This window comes from Ambystoma mexicanum, chromosome 9 (assembly GCF_040938575.1).
Source record: "Ambystoma mexicanum isolate Mex_15411 chromosome 9, UKY_AmexF1_1, whole genome shotgun sequence".
NCBI classification, from domain to species: domain Eukaryota; kingdom Metazoa; phylum Chordata; class Amphibia; order Caudata; family Ambystomatidae; genus Ambystoma; species Ambystoma mexicanum.
In genome coordinates, this window is record NC_090931.1 from 219,392,040 (window position 1) to 219,408,464 (window position 16,425).

Consider the following 16,425-nt stretch of genomic DNA (forward strand, 5'->3'; position numbering starts at 1 on the left):
CAAGAGTGAACATCGGACATATTGAACTCTATGAACTTAATACTTACTGGTCCTCACCAGGAACCTCAGGGTCAATACTCTCCGGAATTCTCCCGAGCCTTCAAACCAGTGAAGTAACTGGAATCGACGCGCCCCTGCAAATCCACGCAGGATGGAGAGCTCATCTTTCAAGAATATAAGGTGAAAATTCTGTGAGGGCATTTCGGAGGTGATTAGTTGGGGAGGACTGTGGGAGTGCCATCACTTGAATCCACAAGTGGCTAAATTCATCTCTCCACTTGCAGGAGAATATTTCTACGGGTTAAGCAGACAAGATTAGGAGGGCAGATCCAGTCAGTCATCGTTGCACTACGCATCACGTGGGTGGAGACCGCAGCTGTCCGGTCCGACCGACGCCCCTGTGGGAGCCAGGTGAGCGTAACAGAACACAAAGCCTATCTACAAATCCCCACCCGGGCGTTATGGAAACCTCAGAAACCGACCAACTAGCCCTATTGTTAGGGGAACCTAGGGCAGAAGTGCACTCCGCGCGCCAAGAGACTAATGCCCTCAGGAGAGAACTGATTGTGTCAAAGGAGCACACTGATGATCTTGCTAGACAATTACTGCAAAACCAAGCTGGGCAAACACCATTACCTTGACTCAGGGGGAATCCAACTCCTGTTTCATCGAGCAATCCTGTGCAAGTGGTTCTACCAGGGAGCATTCCTTTAGCTCCACCCGAACGTTTTTGCTGGGGACCCAAAAAAGTTTGCCGTGTTTATGAACCAATGCCGCTTGCACTTTTTATGCAGACCTGGAGCTTTTCCAAACGACCAAACCAAAGTAGCCTTTGTACTATCATATCTTAGTGGCAGCGCAGCGGATTGGTCAATTCCATTAGTTAACCAGGATGACCCACTTCTTCGGAATTTTCAAGGTTTTCAATTGAGCATGGAAAGACTATTTGCCAGACATTCACAGGGACAGGCCCTGGATAACGAACTTTTATCATTACGACAAGGTAACCAGGATCTACTAACCTATATCGCCACTTTCAATAGGTTAGTGGTGGAAACCGGATGGCCAGAGGTAAAACGAATTACATTATTTCATCGTGGACTTCGGGGTGAACTCAAAGACGTTTTAGCCCAAGTTGTGAATCCACCTCAGGATTGTGCAGAATATATAGACTTAGTGGTCCAGTTAGACCACCGACTTCAGAATAGAAAGGCTGATCGAGCTAAGTTTGAGAATCGGTATTGGTTAAACCCAATGTTACCCTCAAAGGAACAGATGTATCAGAACCGATGCAGATCGGGGGGGTCAAGGGACCCTTAACTCAAAAGGAAAGAGAAAGAAGACGGCAGATGCAATTGTGTCTGTACTGTGGGGCCACAGGACATTTTCTACGGGATTGCCCTATAAAAACATCTAAAAAAGTAGTCGGAGTTGCTGATAAAAATCAGCCAGAGCCTGATTCGGGAAACGACCACGCCCGACAAGCGTAGAGGTCCGCTTGTCGAGCTTGAAGAAGGATACTCAGACCTCACACTTCATCATACCTATGGTCCTTATAGATCCAGGGCAGCCATCACGTATGCACGCAGTGAGGGCATACATTGATAGTGGGGCCATAGGAAACTATATGGACCACGAGTTGGCTTCTAGGATGAATCTATCTCTCTGCAAAAAGACCACTTCGGATGTCATCACCACAGTCGATGGAACTGAAATTGCCTCTGGGCCTGTAACTCATTCCACCGCAGAGATGACACTATTGGGTCAGGATGGGCATCGAGAGACTATTGTGTTTGATTTAATCAAAGCCCCGCAGTTCCAAATAATAATGGGGATACCTTGGTTGGAAACACATAATCCTTGTATTGATTGGCGAGAGAAGAGAATAACCTTCCCGGATTGTGCACATACTTGTTACACAAAAAAAACCTTGAACCAAGGCCTGGCCACAGTCGCTACTCCAGTCGTGCAGTTACCTCAGGAATATCAAGAATTCCAGGATGTTTTCCAAAAGGAACAGGCAAACACCCTACCACCTCACAGATCAAATGATTGTCAAATCGATCTCATATCCGGTGCACAACCTTCATGTAGTAGGATCTACGCCCTTACGGAACCCGAAAACCTTCACCTACGACAATACTTGGACCAATACCTTGCTAATGGCTTCATTCGTCCATTAAAGTCCCCTGCAGCTTCAGCTTTGTTCTTCGTGCCTAAAAAGGAAGGTGACCTGAGAATGTGCATCCTCAATCCTCAAGTGGCCATCACCCAGTTCAGTTAAAGGGGTACAAAGCATGCTCGGATTTGCTAATTTCTACCGCAGATTCATTCTGGATTTCTCACATGTTGTACACCCTATCACAGCACTTTTGCGAAAAAACAAACACTTCTTGTGGACCGAAGAAGCTGAAAAGGCCTTCCAAGAGCTGAAAGCGAAATTCACGTCTGCACCTGTCTTAAAGCATCCACGCCCCGAACTTCCATACATAGTTGAAACTGATGCATCCAGTTTAGCCATGGGAGCTGTCCTGTCTCACAAGGATCCTGAAACCGGTCAACTTCACACAGTAGCATTTTGGTCCAGAAAGTTCTCGGCACAAGAGTTAAACTATGCGGTTACCGATAAAGAATTATTAGCCATCAAATCCGCCTTCAAGGCTTGGCGGCATTATCTTCTCGGTGCCAGGCATACCATTACAGAAATCACCAATCACTGGAACTTGCAGTATTTAAAAACAGCCAAGGCCCAATCATCGCGTCAACTTCGATGGGCATTGTTCTTTGCCGAGTTCGATTTTGTGATCACTTATCGACCAGGTTGTAAAAATGGCAAGGCAGATGCCTTATCCCGAATAGGGATGGGAGAAGCATATGCGAACCCGGAACCGGTGCCTATAATTTCAGAACAAAGAATTCTTGGCATAACCACTCTACAGACACTAGAGGATATTCAAGTAGAGATCCAACAACTCTTCGATTCTACAGCCCTGCAGGACTGGGTGAAGAAAGGCCCGGACTACTCAGTCATCACTGACCTACCTTATTATCAAGGGCGACTATTTCTACCACACAAGGAGCTACAAGAACTAGTCATCTCCAATTATCATGACACCCTGATGGAAGGACTCCCAGGTATCACAAAAACTGAAGCTAAAATTAAAAGACAATTCTGGTGGCCCACCTGGCGAAAAGACGTAAAGTCATTTGTAATGTCTTGTGGCATTTGCGCCCAAAACAAAAGTCAGAAGAAAAAACCAGCTGGCCTCTTACAACCTTTGGATATTCCACCTACACCATGGCACACCTTATCGTTAGACATTATTACAGATCTACCTCCATTTAATGGATTTAACACCATTCTAGTTATTGTGGATCTTTTTTCCAAGATGGCCCACTTTATTCCTCTAAAGGGATTACCTTCTGCTTCAGTTCTGGCCAAGGAGTTCCTCGAAAACATTGTTCGAATACACGGATTTCCTTCCGTATTGGTCTCTGACCGAGGTAGTCAATTCATTTCACATTTTTGGAAGAAATGTTGTCAACTGGTGCAAATCGACGTGAGGTTATCAACCAGTCACCATCCCCAGACCGATGGTCAGTCGGAGAGAACCAACCAGACCCTTGAACAGTACCTATGTTGCATGCTACACCAGATGGAAAAGTAATTGGAAAGATATTTTATGGATTTCCGAGTATGCGTACAATAACTCTGTACATTCAGGAACCGGACAAAGCCCCTTTTATACCATATATGGACATCACCCTCGAACCTCAGAACTAGATTGGCCTCAGCATTTAGAAATGCCTGCAGTTAGTCATTTGCATTCTACTATTACACAAGCCTTTAAAGAGGCAACAGGACATTTGAAACAAGCAAAAGAGAAATATAAGAAAAATGCTGATCAACATAGAAGTGAAACTCCACAATACCAGATTGGGGATCAAGTTTGGCTGGCTACAAAACACATACCTCTGAAGGGAACTCAGACTTTTAACCCTAGATATTTGGGACCTTACACTATTAAGGCCATTATCAACCCGGTAGCCGTCAAATTGGAATTACCTTCTAATATGCGCATTCATCCTGTCTTTCATGTTTCACTTTTAAAACCAGTTCAACCAGGGACAAGATTAACCAAACCACCCGACCCCATCTTGATAGATGGAGAACCAGAATTTGAGGTTAAAAATATCCTGGACTCCAAGATGGTTAAATCAAAACTTTTTTATTTAATCGATTGGAAGGGCTACGGACCACAAGAAAGGTCTTGGGAACCTAGTGACCACGTCCATGCACCTCGGTTGGTGAAAAGATTCCATCGGAACTTCCCAGACAGACCAGGGCCCAGGGGAAGAACAACTTTAGGAGGGGCCTTGTGGGGGAGTGCTGTCATGATGCCTACCCCCAGGCATCTGGACCAAGCCCATCTGCCCCGGGAGCAGGCATCTAGACATTTATTAAAACCTCAGCAGCCCCAGATAGGGGCTATCTGGGTTCAGTCCTGGCGCCTTAGGTGCCAGGCTCATAGTAGGAATCAGTCCTGGCGCCTAAGGCGCTAGGCTCATAGTCATTACTTACCTCAGACAGACCATGCTGCAAATGACTCCAATCCAACATGAAGCCTGAAAGGGACTATTTTTCTACAGGGACTATTTTTTACTCGGGTGTGATTCTAGGGACTTCTTACCTGGGACTACTTTTGGGGCTATTTAAACCACACCCGACCAGCAACACACACTTCGCGTTATTCTGCATCCAGCAGCGTAACACCCACTGTGCCTGCAGCCTGCAGCCTGCATCCAGTCTTCTGACACGCCCGCCTCGAATCCGGAGCTCCTAAAACAAAGAGGAAAGAAAGGGACAAGGTTAGAAAACAAACTTATTTCTATTCCACACCTGATTCTGGATCCATCTTGTCTCCGGACCTGTAAAGATGATCATTTCTGCACGTGCCGCACCTCCAGCTGCAGCGCCGCGCCATACTCACCAGTCTTCATAGCATCCTTCGGGTTGGCGCTGCCTCCATCATTTCTTCGCCGAACTTCAGCACCTAGGAGACAAAAGAAAACCACAAGGTGAGCCGAGGGAACCAACAAATATAATTCTTACCACCATAGACTTACCTGATTTACCACCGGAGGCATCCTTTTGTGACTCTCCATATTTTCTCGTGCCGCATCTGTAAAGAGAGACAAAACAACAAGTTTTCCTCGTGCAACATTTACCGGACAGCGCCGGGTAATACAGACTCTACCTGAGCGCCACCAGCTGCCAAAAGAGCATCTTTTCACGAGCCAGCTGCAAGACAAGAAAGGAAGGGGGGAACAAGAGTGAACATCGGACATATTGAACTCTATGAACTTAATACTTACTGGTCCTCACCAGGAACATCAGAGTCAATACTCTCCGGAACTCTCCTGAGCCTTCAAACCAGTAAAGTAACTGGAATTGACACGCCCCTGCAAATCCACGCAGGATGGAGAGCTCATCTTTCAAGAATATAAGGTGAGATTGCTGTGAGGGCATTTCGGAGGTGATTAGTTGGGGAGGACTGTGGGAGTGCCATCACTTGAATCCACAAGTGGCTAAATCCATCTCTCCACTTGCAGGAGAATATTTCTACGGGTTAAGCAGACAAGATTAGGGTGGCAGATCCAGTCAGTCATCGCTGCACTACTCATCACGTGGGTGGAGACCGCAGCTGTCCGGGTCCGACCGACGCCCCTGTGGGAGCCAGGTGAGCGTGACAGGGGCGACAATACACCTATCCCGAACATTTAAATGACAAATCAGGTGTGCATACCAACTTGCGACTATGAGTGGGAAACAACATCCCACCATGTGGGAAACAGAAGGCGAGAGCTAGCCCCCCCAAAAAGACTGCCATATTTTAAAGTTGAGAGAGTGTGACAAATCAACTTCCGGGGCACCAGTGGCCCAGGGATGAATATCGGTTTCTAAATCATCAATCAGCCCCACACCTCTAGTACACCAGAAGGGATCCAAACAGATTGGAACACAAGTCCATTATAAACCTCCATGTCCAATTATGGTAACAAGGACAGAACGGCAGGTGTAGATCGTTGGTTAGTTGCAAAACAGCGAAAATACAATTATTACCCAATGACAAAAGGGACTGTCCAGTCAAGGTAGTATAACAAATATATACTTTATTATTACAACCGACAATTGCACCCTACAAAATAAAACCCACCCTATAAAGGAACACAGAGGACAGACAGTTACACAAACAAAAGGGATGCACTCTGGATACTGACAAGAGTGTAGTCGCTAAAGCAATCAGTCTTAGCTGTTCAAGGTTATTTGGTTTCAACAACAGGGGAGCAAGGGGTCATTACTGTCACTAGGGGCCTTCAGAGAAGTACCAGAGGGACAGAACCACAATGTACCTGGTGCTTGAGGTGATCTTAACGCTCGTCAGCTTTGAGTCGGTTCCAGGTCTCTTTGTAGCTCCTGCGACAAAGTTCAAAAAGGGAAGACAACTTTGGTATCAGGCGGCAGGTAGGTAGGCAAGCGAGGCTGGATGGACGGCTGCAGGCTGGCCTACACGGCAGCTCAGGGTCAAGAATTCATGTCTCTGTGCTAGTTGGTGGATTGGAATGCTGGTCAAGGCGTCTCGGGTGGCTTTAGACACTGCAGCATGACAGCAGTCAGTGTTGCAGCCAGAGAGCTCGACTGCCTCGAAAATGTCCTTAAAAGACGGATGGTGGCTGATGCTTGTGTGGAATTCCTAGTTTCTTCAGAGGTCTCGTGGCATCCTTTCAAGGCAGACGGCCTAAAGCTGACTAGCGTTTCTGCAGGCAACAGCCTTTATCTTTGTTCAGAGACTCTCTGGCACTTCCCACCTAGGCAGCTTGCTGGCAGAACCTAGCAGGGCATGATCTGTGCTGTCTGGGTTCTGGAGCTGCTGGATGGGTCCTCAGAGTCCAGTATATCCCTCTGTTCCGTGAGAGATGTTTAGGGGAGGGATATTGATTCTCTCTTGGAGATCCTGGCCTTCCTTCACTGGTGGAAGATGTAAGTCAGACTGTACCTAATGCCAGGGTCCAAATGAGTCCTTGTTCTTACTCCTCTCAAAGTCGTCAGATGATCTGCTAAGTGAGGGCTTCAGCCCTCTTGTAAAGCCAAATGGGCCCCAGTGGTTGGTGCAGGCTAAGCCTACCTCAATGAACCAATCCTGGGTCCCCACCAACAATCCTCTGTTATGTGTGAGGTCAGAACCAGAGTGCTCTGCAGCAGGAAAGGTAGGGGGTGACACCATGTACACTTAGGCTGGATCCATGTGTTTAAAACAACACAATAAATAACGGCAAACATTTTAGTGACACTTAAATAATGAAAAAATGTTGAATTATATATTTTTTTTCATTTGAGGGTGTCACCTCTCAAACCCCCCATTTCCCCTGCTTTACTAACTCCCCCATACTCCTCCACCCTTTTTATCCCTTACCCCTCACCCCCCATATACCTTCGTTATTTGGGGTTCACTGAAAATGTTTGGCGTTATGAATTTTTTGTTATTAACACTGTGTACCTCCTAAGTCCCACCCATCTTCCGGTTTGTTGTAGATCGAAGTGTCTCTCTGGTTAACTGAGCCCTCTGTGTCTCTTGATCAAAGAGCAGGTCTTCCTTGAAGTGTGTGATGAGAGCAGACTTCCTATCTCCCTTAAATCACATACTTCTCTCTCTGGAAGGAGGCAGCTCTGCAGGGGTTGCCTACGGTACTAGTGGACACAGACATGCCATTCACTGTCCTTCTTATAGAGGAGTGGGAACCAGCTTCAAGTTGACACATTGCATATCAAAGAGGTGTTAGCCTGTCACTACTGTTGTCTGTCCTGTGACCAAGCCCTTTCACAGGCTTGCCATAATTATTTCTCATTATTATTCACTGCCACCAGCGGAACTAGATAATAGGGAGGCAGATCCAAGGGGCCTTTGATATTTTATTTATGCTGCCCATGGCCAGAGGAAGTTGTGCCTTCCCCCTTCTTGAGATGCTTTGATGTACTCATGGCTGCCACATTCCAGCTGATAATGACAGGGGAGGATGGCACCTCTAGGCTGTGTCCTCCCGGATTACACGTTACTATGCATTTCATGCAGTGAGCAAGGAAAATGCGTGTGGACTGGCCTCACACATTTTCAGAGGTTTATCTCCCATCATTCATTTTTATCACCAAAAATCAAAAAAGCCCAGGTGAGTGCACACACCCCATGCAGATGATCAGATTTATCACAGAGAGCAGGAACTCAATGTTGAACACTGCATGATGAGGACATCTAAATGAGTGAATATAATGGATAGAAGATTGTAGGCCCTCTTAACTGACAGGAAATGCAATGATTGTCAAGGTGGAGAAGACTAGTATGGTGGAAACACATAATCCTCAAAGAAATATATGCAGAGCTATGAGATGGTGATGCCAAAGGACCTCATATTCTGAGGATGGATGATGATTCAGCATAGGTCAACCCTAACCGACTAGCATACTGGACAGAGGGAAAAGGAACATTCTCCAAATGGTATCACCAGTGGCTGAGTCGAGGGAGGCAAGGGAGACGGCCGCTCCACCCAGGTTTTCCCCAGTTGGCCAGTGCCCCGACCAGCCTCCCGCTGGCACCCTATTGGCTGCCCCTCCTAGCACCAAAAGCTGCCTCTGCTACTGCGTATAGCCCAATAGAGAGCAGATAAACAAAACCTCAACTCTATAAATAGCTTTGCGCACACTCAACCTTGCATGGTCATTGGCATCTGCTCACGGAACACAACATTGAAAAATGCATAGTGACCCAGAGTGTGTAGCAAAGCCAACTGGTCCGGCACAACAACATACTCCCACTGCAGCTGGGTGGAATTGTGGACTCTCACACCATTTCTTTTACAAGGGAAAAAGCAGGCACTGTCCTTTAAACTCAACATCCGCACGATATTCACTGTGCGTATGTGCGCACAGTGGAGTAGCCAGGTAACCCAATATGGTGAAATGCATAGAAAGCCAGGCGGAACTCAGGTTCCTGTTTCGTTCAAGCAGACTTTGGTGACTGCCTGGTCTGACACAGCACATGGGCACCTCAGCTCCTTGGTTCTTATGGGCATGTTTCTTTCATGCACTTAGCTTCATGCCTAACTCGGCCAAGAGTGAAAGTGGGGCACAAGCGATGCTCCACACCAGGGCACAATCGCACTCTGGTAAAGAGGAAGCAGAGCTATTGATGCATGAAGGAGGGTGGAGGGGGTGTAGCCCTTATCTACCCTGAGTGGATTCCTGCCTCTATCATCCCCACTCAGACTTACTCCTCTTTCAAATGCCTTGTCTGCAGGCTCTCTCTCTCTCTCTCTCTCCTAGCCACTCTCTTACTGTTGCTGCTCTCTAACGGCCCCCTGGTCCAATCACCTCTTTTCTCTCTGAGTGGGCAGACCTATCCTCCTCCCTCCTGGCCTCAACCACTCAACTCCTCCTCCTTGGTGACCTCAAAATCCATCTTGATTCTCCCTGTTCTTCATCTGTGCTCTTTTGCGACCTCTGCAACTCACTCACCCTCTCCATTCTCCCCTCCGGCCCGACTCACTCTGCTGGTCACACACTTGATGTCCTGATCTCCTCTGGCCTCCCCCTCTCTATTCCCCTCACCACTCTTCTCTCCTGGAGTGATCACTGCCTCATCTCCTCCCATCTTTTGATCTCCTCTCTTCCAGCCAAGCCTACCCCAAGATTGCCACCCCTCTTCTCGGACATCCAGCCCAAGAAGCATGTTTTAGTTGAGGCTTTCGTTAACACTCCCCACCACACCCTCTGACCCATGGCTGACTCACACCTTGACACAGCCCTGTCCCTACTTTACTTCTCTACTTCTGCTACTCTTGATGCTCTTGCCCCTCTCATGAAGATCTGTTTGAAGTCCAAAGCCAAGTGCAACTCTTAGTATGACTCTGACCTAGCTACACTCAAACGTAAGTGTAGGGTGGCTGAGAAGAAACAGAGGGCTTCTTGCTCATCCTCTGACAAACTGGCCTGCTGCCTACTCCAAAGGCAATATCTGCTCTCTGTCCGCACCAAGAAGAGAGTCCGCATTGAAGCCTGCATCTCTGTGGCATCTAACATCTTAGCCAAACTCTTTAAAATGTGTAAGGAGCTTGTCAACCCTGCTACAGTCTCCACCCCTCCTCTCACCTCCCAGGCTCTTTGCAATGCCCTTGCCTCTCACTTTATCTCTAAAACCCAGGACATCTTGTCTGCCCTCTCCTCCGCCTCCTCCTTTCCCCTCTCCTTCTCCACTTACTGACCCTCCTTCAGCTCCCCACTTCGCTCTTTCTCCTCCTTTCCTCTTTTCTCCCATGATGAGGTCGCTAGACAAGTCCGATCTATGAAAGCCTCATCAAAACATGTGCATCCCTGTTCCTCTAAAACTATTAAGGACCAAATCAATACCCTCGCCCCGGCCCTTGCCAATTTCTGCAACCTCTTCTTTGCCTCTGGATCTTTCCCCTCCCCTCTGAAGCACTCCCTTGTGCATCTTCTCCTGAAGAAACCCACAGCTGATCCTTCTTGTCTGGCTAACTATCGCCCAATTTCAATTACACCCTTTCTGGGTACACTCCTGGAAAAGCTGGCCATCTCTTAGCTTAACCTTCATTATGATTCTGTTGACTCTCTCCACGACCACCAATCTGGCTTCAGAGCTGCCAGAAGCAAGGAGACTCCTCTCCTGAACATCTGTGAGGACCTGCTCTACAATCTTGACTCTAACATTCCCTCTTTCTTCATCCTACTTGATCTCTCCTCTGCTTTCGACATGGTCAACCACGGTCTACCCCCCTGCTCAACTGTCTCCGTGACAACCTGCGCATCACCGATCAAGCTCTGACCTGGCTGACCTCTTTCCTCTCTGATCGATCCTCCTAGGTACAACTTGGGTCCTTCCTATTTTCTATCTCCTTCTCGTGGTGTTCCCCAGGGGTCTAACCCCTCGCCCTGGCTTTTCAAACAATACCTGGTAACTCTTGCCTACGGCATTTACATTTTCTGCTCAAATTTCCACTGCTATGCTGATGACACCCAACTCATTTTCAGGCTTTCTTCAGCCACCTCCTCTCCTTCCCTCATCTCTGATTGCCTTATCGCCATTCAAAATTGGTGTGCCGCTAATGATCTTTGTCTAAATGCCAACAAGACTGAAATCCTCCTCATTGGTACACCTTCACCATCCTTTCCCCTCACTCTCTGGCCGGCCTCCCTTGGCCCACCTCCTACCCTCATCTGCGAGGCTAAGAACCTCTGGGTCATCTTTGACTCTACACCGTCCTTCTCTTCACACATCTCTGACGTTTCTAAAAAAAATAACACTTCTTACTGCACCTCCTCAGAGGTACTCTGCCTTTCCTCTCCTGCCCTCAGAAGCTCACTGTCTCCCAATCTCTGGGTCTCTCCAGATTGCAATATTGTAACAGCCTCTTTCTAAATCTACCTGCCTCCACTCTCTGCCCTTTACAACTAATCCAGAACAGGACTGCAAGACTTGTCCCTGGCCTCAAGCCCTGGGATCGTATCTCTCCAGCTCTGAAATCCATCCATTGACTCCCAGTGTATGCAAGGATTAAATTTAAAACCCTCTGCATTGTCCACAAGGCTTTCTGGGGCCTAGGTCCAAAATACCTTCAACTGTCCCTCGATAAATGCCTCCACTCCCGAGCCCTTCGCTCCTCTACTTCTAACTCCCTCAGGGTCAGTTGTTTTTCAAAGAAACGGGCCATGGTTAAATCTCTGTCTTCAGCTGGGGCCTCCCTTCGGAACAGCCTCCCTGCCACCTTGAAACTTTAGGAAAAACATCTCCGGTTCGGGAAGCACCTCAAGACCTTCCTCTTCGGCTCTGTCTTTTCCCCTCTTCTCCCCTGCTGATCTGTTCTCTCTCTCGGCACTGTTGCACCTGGCCACCCTCTATCCTTTGGGCCCAGGCATTTGCTCACCCTGCGACTCTCCTGCACTGTCTCCGGCCACCATTTGAACTGGGGTGTTTATCTGTACCCATACAGTCCCAAATCCACTTATCCTCTGCAGAAATAACCTATTCTGACTAACCCAGCACTGGCCACTTGCTGGCTACACTACCATTGTTTAGTGTGTTTATTATTTATTTATTGTACATATTTATATTTATTCTGTTCTCTCCTCTGTTCCGCACTTTTCCACTTCTCCCCCCTTCCATGCATTTTCCCGCTTTTCCCTTTCCCATGCACTTGCCTCGATCTTAATGTCACTGGGTCTAGTAAGATCGTTGTTTTTTTTGTTTTTGTTCTCCCCTGCTCCCCTCCCTTTGCCTGGTTGCACGCTCTGAAACACCTGTGTATGAGCGCGACATAAATAAACTATCATTTCATTTCATTTCAGCCTGTCACAATTTTGTTTCAAAAGTAATGTGAGGCTGCGATGCATTTGACCTGGTCTCTTTTACATGAGCGCAGATAATGCCATTTATATATTTTTCACGTAATTACTCAGCTCTAGTTATTGAATTCCTCCCCGACATATACACTGTAGACCATATCAACTCTGCGGCACAGAGTAGCCTCACCTTTATAATCTGACCATATCCAGCTCCAACAGAATAGTCAGAACAGGAGGAGGAGGGCAACTGAGGCAACATCACAGCGTATATGAAGGGATGGACTGGTTTGAGGGGTAGGAACATTAATAATACTAATATGATGCAGAGAGTTACTAAGTCAGGGGTCGGGCTGTGAGGTTCAGTAAGGCCTGTGTCAGGCCAGTGTTCAGGCTTGCTGACTTGTCATGTCCAACCGCTTCAAGCTCGTTCATCTAGGCTAGAGGGCTTTGACTCACAAGGGCTTGGCAGTTAATTCTATGCATCTAACACAGCAGTGACCTCCAACATGGGCTAAAGCACTGAACTATCATAGCACACTATGGTTCTCTAAGTGGGGGAGAACACAAGCCTGGCAGAGACCTGACTCCTTGCTCCCACCCCAGGCTCCAATGGATTATGACGGCTCCCCTATGCAGGGCTCAATGCAGACTTCCCTGTGACGTGTTTGTACCCTTTATCCTGTAACCGGGTGTAAGCCGCGATGGTGGAAACATTAGTTGCCATTCATGCAGATAAAGTTGATCTTGATGAAGTTCATTCAGATGATAACATGTGGAATGCCTCTTAAATGCAGGAAGACCACTGATGTGTCAGACTTGCCAGTTTTCTTTCAGGGCATTATAATGACATGTTCAACCATAATGCTCATCATAAAGGGACCCTTCACCCAAAATGGTGGGCTACTTGAGCGTGTGGTTGACTAAAGTGGTTGATAAGGATATAGGAACCAAGATCAAAGCAGAACGCCCAAGGCCATCTCTGGAAGGAAAGTATTTGTCAACCCAGACATTGACCACTCTCGCCTGCATATCGAGAGGCAACAAAGATCCCAAGAAGGGCATCTATTGTCCCCAGTGCTCATGTAAGAACAAGCTCCTCGACTTTTTGAGCCGCAATCTATATCCATGGATCTCTCTGAGACGGCCATGGACACACTTGGACCCACAAATTCTGGTGGAGTCGGCCCAGAGCGCAGTTTGCGTTTTAGGAAAAGCAAAGTGCACCATCTATACTGAGCAATGGCGTGGAGTTGAAATAGACTATAACCTGGAAAAGATGGCTGACTCCAAAGTGGAAGTTTTGGGGACTAATTTTCCAAAGAAAATTCAACAAGGTTCCACAAGGCTAAGGAATTCATTCAGCGGGTGTACCCTCCTAGATTTCCCAGCAGGACCAGATGATGGGGGGCGGGGGAGCTCCTTCAAGCCAATATCAGTTAAATTATGACGGGTCTGGGAAAAAAGATAGCATGGATTTGGGAACTCCCACCCAAAAGATTCAGTACCTGATTCCTCGAATTATTTGCGTGTAAAACGGATTTGCGGGCCATTCTGTCCGCAAATCCCTGTATGAGGAATGGAGATTTGCAGGCAGAATGGCAAGCAAATCCCCATTTTATACGCACATAATTCCATGAATCAGGGCCTCATTCTTCACCAACATCGGCTGCACCTGGTGTGTCTGTGGATGGCGAAACAACAGGTAATCCACCATGACTGCAGGTGAGCACCCTTTACACACAAACTCAATTGGTGGTTGGTCGTACAGCCGAATTTTTCCAGAAATGGAGATAGTTAGCAGAAGATATCCTGGTGCAGCAGAAGGTCCAGGTCTTCCAGATGGAATTTTACAGCAACCCCACACAGCTGAATGTACCAGTGTGCATCCATTTCTCCACTCAGAACATGGACCTCCTTGAGAACTACATTGATTTAATAAGGTGCATGTGAAAAAAAGCAGAAACAATAAGACATTAGATACATAATAAGAATAGGAGCCATAAATCATTTTCCAGCTGCTCTGCTAAGAATAATTCCTGACAGTACTTTCTTTTTTTGTTTTTTAAAGGCCAGGGACAGATCAGTGGGGATAAGAACAGTACTGATTATGACAGTAAAAAGCTGACTTATGGCTATGAATTAAGTTGGTAGTTAATGGTTAAACTGATTTGTTGGTGCTCCTTATCTACAATCACATTTTTTTACAAGGACTCAGGCGTGGATAATTGTTTAAGCTCAGGACCATGATCTGTGAAGCTCTGCTGCTTTGAGTTGAAGTCTAAAGTTGGAAGTTAAAAGTTGGAGCACGTTGGTCTTTTGCGAGGGTGTACATTGCATAGTCTATTTGCTTTGAAGAGCTATAAAGCTCTAGTGAAGGCTGGTCATTTCATGTGACCACCTAGAGCCAACCCATCCCTAAATAGTCCACTCGAAAGGAACCCCTGATTTTTTGTATTCACATATTTATTATCAATTGAAAAATGACATTCAGTATCTTAACACATTTTACATATACATATATACATAAATCACAGAAGAGGTAGGTCGGGCTATACAAAGTCTGAAAGGTAAATTGGTCACCGGTCTAGGAATCTATCCCATATCCCTTCATAAAGCCCAGTAGCTTTGTTGTAAGAACATCTTGATCCACCATTCACGTGTTTCGGTCAACCGTAGATGCAGAGAGATCCTCTCCTATGGAAATGGATGTGAAAAAACACATTCTCCTGGTCCCAGAAGCATGTATTTCTCCAGGAGGAGGTACCCCCAAGAAGGTGAGATTCGGAAGGAAGATTCAAAAGACTGTTGGGAATGGTCCAGCCAAGCAGGAAGGGGATGTCTCTGTGAAACAATTCCTCTCAATCAAAGAACCTTCATTTATAACTTGGACCTTTTCTTCTTGTAAGTGGAGCAGCAACCATGGGGATGTCATTAGGGCTCCACCCGCAGCCTTCCAGAAACTTCCAAGAGGTCTCAAAAATGGTTCACTTGGTCTTTCCATGTCCCTGATACTCTCGTATGTATGTATGTATGTATGTATGTATGTATGTATGTATGTATGTATGTATGTATTTATTTATTTCTTTATTTGTAAAGCGCCTAAACACTCAGGCATCAGGGCGCTGTTGTGGACCAGTTACATTATAAAAAAGCTTAATTCAGTGAAGGTTGTGCCGCAGCAAACAATGGGGCACAAAATAATAAGGAGACAAGTTACATGCAGATCACTTTCCCGATAAAGGGTAAATTAGGCAAATATTCAGGACATTGCGGAAGGCCCAATATGAGTCTGCTGCTCTTAGTTCTGCAGGGATGGAGTTCCATTGGTTTACTGCGACTGCTGGGAAGCTTACCCCCCCCTCATTTGACTCTTTTCATTATCGGTATTGCTAATTTGTAGGCATGGATGGATCTTACTGCTCTGTTAGACTTAGACATCTCGATTTTCTGGGATAGGTACCGTGGGGCAGTCTTGCTCAAACATTTGTCTGTGATAGAAAGAGTCTTGAAGATAATACTTTCCCTGATCGGGAGCCAATGAGCCTGTTTCCTGGTGGCTGTGATGTGGTCCTTTTTTGGGATGTTCAATGCAGCTCTGAGGGTGTTATTGTTTGTTACTTGTAATTTGTTTAAGTTCCATTTGGAGGTTCCCGCAAATAGGATGTTACAATACTCCAGTCTCTCACCTGTGATTGCTCTGGCAATAGTCATGCAGCTTTCTGTGGTGAGGAATTGTCTTGCTGCATTGATGAGCTTAGCTGCGTAAGCTGCTGAGGACGCCACAGCACTGACTTGTTTGTTGAGGGAAAGGAGGATATTAATTTTGGGCTGAGTTTTTTTAGCACTGCGTGGGAACCCACCAGTAGAATCTCAGTCTTGTCATTGTTTAGGCACAAGTAGTTGGTAGCCATCCATGACTGGATTGTAGATTATACATTGTTAAGTGTAAGAGAGTCTCTGTCAACCACTCCATCCTCATATGATAGATGATGTGGCATTTATAATGCACCTGT